This window comes from Lepisma saccharinum, chromosome 2 (assembly GCF_977018435.1).
Source record: "Lepisma saccharinum chromosome 2, izLepSacc3.1, whole genome shotgun sequence".
Classification (NCBI taxonomy): domain Eukaryota; kingdom Metazoa; phylum Arthropoda; class Insecta; order Zygentoma; family Lepismatidae; genus Lepisma; species Lepisma saccharinum.
Genome location: NC_139230.1, coordinates 19,631,231 through 19,636,877, shown reverse-complemented (window position 1 = coordinate 19,636,877; position 5,647 = coordinate 19,631,231). Strand labels below are relative to the sequence as shown.

The following is a 5,647-nucleotide window of genomic DNA, read 5'->3' as shown; positions in this document are numbered from 1 at the left end:
ACTCCCGCTGCTACAAACAAACGACGAAATTGTGTGTTCGAAAATGCTGCTTTTGAAGACACATTTACAGACCAATATCAAGAACATTCTAGTAGAAGAGCGGGCACTCCATTTCCGTACACACACGGTCAATATTCTGAAGAAACCAATGAGTTTGCAGACGAGGATGCTCAATGTCATGAAGAATCCGCCAGGGAAAATCAATTTCCGCTCACACAGGAAGGAGGAGTTCGAGTAAGTGAATACAATCAGTTTTCACACACACGTGATAAATATGTTGAAAACGATGCTGGAGGACATGAACACACAGGAGCTAAAGTAGAGGGTGACACTGAGCTTTCACACGTACCTAATCCGTATTTTGAAGTCCAAGCTAGTGAACGAGAACATGGTGAGAATCGAGGCACACAAGCACAATATTCTGAAGAACAAACTTCTACTGAAAGGTGGATTCATTTTCAAGATGAAAGTACCGATCAAAGTGCTAACCCAATTCCAGGAACGTCAGATATTCCTCCAGAGGTAATATTACAACGACGTACGCAAAAAACACAGCGACCATGCTATTTCGCATGTGAGCAGGGTAAAGACCAAAAGTCATCGAATGTTCCTGGAAACGCACCTACAACCGATGCAGAGCACATTAATTTTGAACCTAACCCTGAACGTCGCATCTCCGAATCATTGGGATCTCTTCACACTCGTTGTGCAACTCTTGGATATTCAGCAAGCGAAGACTCTAGTACTAAAGATCCAGAAGCTGATGTGTTCAACCTGGGGAAGCGGCTCAAGAAGCGGAAAAGGGAAAGGAGGAAGAAGTTTAATAAGGAGGCTTAGAGGAGGAAAGCTCAGGTATGTACTTCTGTGTCCTTTTAATTTATTTGTGCATGTTGTCTTGTTATAACCCGTGTGCAATTTTAGTAATGTGTCAAATTAAGATATGTTTCCTAAACGCTAGAGACAATTGTATCACATTATGTGATCAACCTTTGTTGAAATTATTTACACTATATTTGAGGACAATGTGTCGTCTAGCAGTCGATTAATCTCCTGTCCTAATGTTTTCCTTTCTAGTTCTTTTCCAAAGAAATTAGAACCTAAGGTATTTGAGCACGCCAAACGATAATGAATTCGGAGTTCAGATGAACAAATTGTTCCTTAATTTTTCATAGATGTTATCTGTTGTAACATTTGGCATGCGACAATATAAAAAACGACGTTCCTTCATTCCTTCATCTGATCTAAGACCAATTTGTGAAATGCTTTCAGACTGGTGGGTTGTTAACCTCAGCTAACCTGCATCAAAGAAAATACTGCCCAAACCGCAACTACACAACACTACATGGCGTAAAAGCCTTCTGAGCCACTTTTTGCTAATCGCTAAGATGAGGATGAGTGATATGATGGAATTCATGAAGTGATACAAAGAATACCCATGTTCAGGCCGAGACAACCCTAGACCCCTGACCTCGTAGCACGCTGTGTTAACCACTCCGCCACAGAGGTCGGCCAAACTCACTCGTGATCTCTGGTTTCTCAGAGCTCTCCACACGCTGTAACATAATTTATGCGATGTCCATAGTAACAAACACAACCAAAGAGAAATTGGGAAAGAACAATAGCACATTTTTAGATTGAAGAAATATCGTTCAGCTGTGTGCATAGTTTCTTTCCTTTCTGTATCGATGGTAACCCATTGCTCCCCACCTATAGCATTGAAACAAACTACAAAGTGGGGAGGGGGTCGCGAGTCAAAGGCTCAACGATTGTTCACGAAAATGGCATCCACTGCCATGCACTGCCACTAAGTGTTCGAATTGTAAAATAAAGATGGTATTATAACATTAATATTTTCATTTTTTACATATATTTTATTTTTTTTAAAAAATATGACGTAGTTAGCTTTAGAAAAAATAAATCAATTAACATTTTACGGATATATTGTATACATTCATAAATGATATACCTACGACAGGATTACAATATTTTAATTAGATTTTTATAATTTAAAAAAACAACAACTAAAAACCCACAATTTGACAATTGTGTCTGAATGTATGCTACGCCCTCCCTTGCCCGGGAAAACAAATGCTACCACTACCTAGATAGAGGCGGCAAAATCTCCCTCGGACAAGCGAAATAGCGTTACGGTCCAGGTTAAGTTCGTGTGTAGGAACCGGTGACCAACAGTGCATAGTAATAAGCCATATCGAATAAAAACAAAGACATATGTACTTTCAAATTACCACCTCTTTACCTGTAGCCGGGAAGCGGCTAGCTGCATACCTGAAAATCACGGGTAGCGACATGCATACGAAAATGATATAGCCCAAAATTAACGTGAAAATAAAAAGTATATTCTATTCATAACCAACAAAAATGGAATTATTACAGGTCCCCACACTTGCACTCTCACATTCTCTCTCAGATTCAATCCTCAAGGGGTCATCGACACAAGAAATTATACATGACATGTACAGGTTTTATGACGACAAGCCCTAATTATTGCATTCTCAATTAATTTTATCTTACTTTTTGTCTAATCAGGTCATTTGTGATTTTGCTCCAGTGCTACTTAAATCCTAGCCAGCCCTTACTTAATCCTAGCCAGCCCTTACTTGTTTTTTTTAAAAAAGAAACTAGTCGGCGCGGTGACATACATTACTTGACCAGTATAAACAAAGGCGTCTCAACGGCAATTACATTCACGTGGGCGGACGTTTTCCTTTTACAAGACCTCACGCGGTTCCAAACATAACAAATAACCTCCGTTGAGTGGCGCAAACATATACTCTCTAGCAGGCGGGACTTAAACACTTCGCCGCGACGAGCAATTCATATTACCAGGCAAATACTTTAACAAATAATCACATATGCGACCTGACATAGCTAGCAGCGACACAGCGCTGACACATAAAAATGAACAAACCTCAAGTAGAATATGCAATTAAGCGGGCGGCGCTTTACTCTAATAGTACGCACTTTAAACAAATACAAAGGAGCACAAAAAACAATGAATTTAAGATCATAAAAAAAATATCACAAGGAATAAGAAAAATTGACCTGAGACGAATAGATTACAAATGACAAGCGCGACGGGAGTTTGATATAAAATTTCGAGTTGAGTGGGCGTTTTCAAAATGTCGACGAATTTCAAGGGCGTTCTCTAAATCAATCGGGCCGTCGCGTGCTGACAATCACACAGATGAATACATTACCAACTCTCAGCTTCCGAGGTGCATCCTGGCGTCGTTATGGGCGATTGAAAAACACATAGTATTCACACGGAAGGTTTCCTTGGTCGCGACGATGGAGATGCAAAAAGGGTTCAAACACCTAGTTCCCCGGCTCCTCTTCCTCTCGGGATCGGTGGATCTCCGTGGTATGGCGCGGTTCGGACGTCGCATCTGAGCGGTCGTTGTAGGCGTCGTCGGCGTCGTCGGGGCGTCAACATCTCTCTCTACGTCTCTCTGTCGCGGCTGGTAGGCGTCGTCGGGGCGTCAACGTGGCGGATGGTAGGCATCGTCGGCGTATCAATAGGGCGGCGTTCGACGTTCTCTCTCTCTCCATGGCGGCGGATAGGCATCATCGGCGTAGTTTCTTCTGACCTCGGGCGAATCGACGTAACGCCCTCATCTCTCTTCTCCCTCTAGCCCGCCATAGTTTCCGGTGTTCCTCGTTTCTCAAAAATTATAAATGGCGTAAGGTAATCACGGAAACACGGTTTCGCTTCAACTTCCCCCAGCGGTTGAGGTAGGCGCACTCGTGTAGACTTACTGCCTATCACACACACTGGTGTTCGCACAACACAACAAAGTCCACTGTACACGAAAGGTAGCACGAAGGTTCTCTCGTTCCAAGAATCGCGGCAAAACTGTATATGGAGAGGTAGCCCGGAGCTGCTCTCGCTACAAGGATCGCGGTAAGACTGTGTAACGAAAAACCATGTCCTTCGTTTTATTTTGATTTTGAAAAAGGACGCTAGGCGCACGTTGGAGTGACGCTTCCGAAGAGGTTATTCCACCACGCTCTATTGTCTCCAAACTAGGACGGACCGTGTCCGAAGTTTACTTGCGCGGATTAAGCTTCCGCCTGGCTGTCGCCCATAGCTCAATTGCAATCGCTGTCCACAAACTGATCAATTAGAACCGATTTGATCTGGCGTCCGTAATTGTCGCTTGATCGTGACGAAACTCCACACACCCGTCCTTGCACACATGCCGCTGCGCTGGTATAAGTTTCACATGAATCTGACCGTTGGAAACCGAGATATTTAAATGTTTGTCATTACGGTCGAATTTCCTAAGCTTTAGACGCATAGCGTGACCCTTCAGGTGCTCGCCCTTAACACACGCGAACGTCTCGTTCCTCCCGTCGGCTTGGCAAAAATCACATATGTAATCTTACAAATTAAAACTCTCAACACTTTGAATCAACACGTCTTTTTACCGCTACATACATGAATAATAATGATAATAATAATAGTGACGGTAAATCTGACTGTCACATGAATAAAGGACAAAATAGACTTCTAGTTTTCCACAATAAAGTAAATTTACTTTTTCTTCCCACGGAATAAAATATTACTAGTTAGTAAACAAACGGTCCAATATTTTTGTACTGAACTGAAGTTATTGATTTCCAAGCCTCACGATAAGTATAAGTTTTATTTTCTGTCATTTCAGGAAACATATGGCTGTGATTTTGTTGGTAGAGTTATTAGATGAAGACTGATTACGTCTTGGAGGTTCCTTCCTATGGATGCAGGATAATCTATTCAATATGATGTGTGTACAATAAGACTGATTTTTTTAAAACGAAATGAACAGCAAATATACTGGTTGAAGTATATTTTTTATAAGTTAGAATGTTGTGGTTGTGTTTTCGGAACGATTTGTTTTAAGAGTAGAAGACTGCTTAGAGACTGAAGTTTTAGGCGGATTCAAGATGGTGATAAGTTTCATGCAGATTTTAGAAATGTAGTTTTACGAAGGTGCTAGCTACTTCAATTTGAAGTTTTGTAGGATTTACATTTTTGATTGTGAACTGGGCAGCTTTTTTCAAATCAAGACTGTTTGGATCTTGATTTTGTATAGTCTTTCAACTGAAAAAAAAAAGATGATAGTTGAAGTAAATCTTTAACTTAAGAAAAAGTTGAAAAAGAAATGTAAATACGATATATTAAGGTACAATAATGTAATGATGTACCTTTTGTGGCTAAAATGTGTTGCTTTATAGGTATTTTCTTATGAGAACAGCTAACCTACGCTTTACTTTCGTTCTGAAATGATCTCTCTGTTTCTAGTCATGTGCTGCAGTTGATAGTATTTTAATTAGAAACAGCTACCTACACATGTCAAGTGTTACATGCAGCTTTATGAAGGAGACCTATTCCAGTTAGAATTTTTTGGTATTTGCATTGCTGGTTGTGAATTGAGTAGGTTGTTTCAAGATATATTATTTAGATGAATTTTTATGCATACGCGTATTACTTGTAGTGAAATTGGGTTCCTTGATTTTTTTTTGTTTTAAGAAAAGTTAATGTCAGCTTTACTGCAGCTCTTAAATGATCTGTCTGTACCTAGTCATGTGCTACGTTTGATATTGTTTCAAGGAGAAACAGCTACACATATTCAAGTGACCTAAA

At 40.5% G+C, this 5,647-nt stretch overlaps 1 long non-coding RNA gene across 1 annotated transcript; it reads left to right on the top strand.

The window, feature by feature from the left end:
* Nucleotides 1–430: 430 nt before the first annotated feature.
* On the top strand, nucleotides 431–4,939 carry LOC145984372 (uncharacterized). Its single transcript, XR_014441301.1, has 2 exons — nucleotides 431–852; nucleotides 4,686–4,939. It is a non-coding gene; the product is annotated as an uncharacterized LOC145984372 (long non-coding RNA).
* The last annotated feature ends 708 nt before the right edge of the window (nucleotides 4,940–5,647 follow it).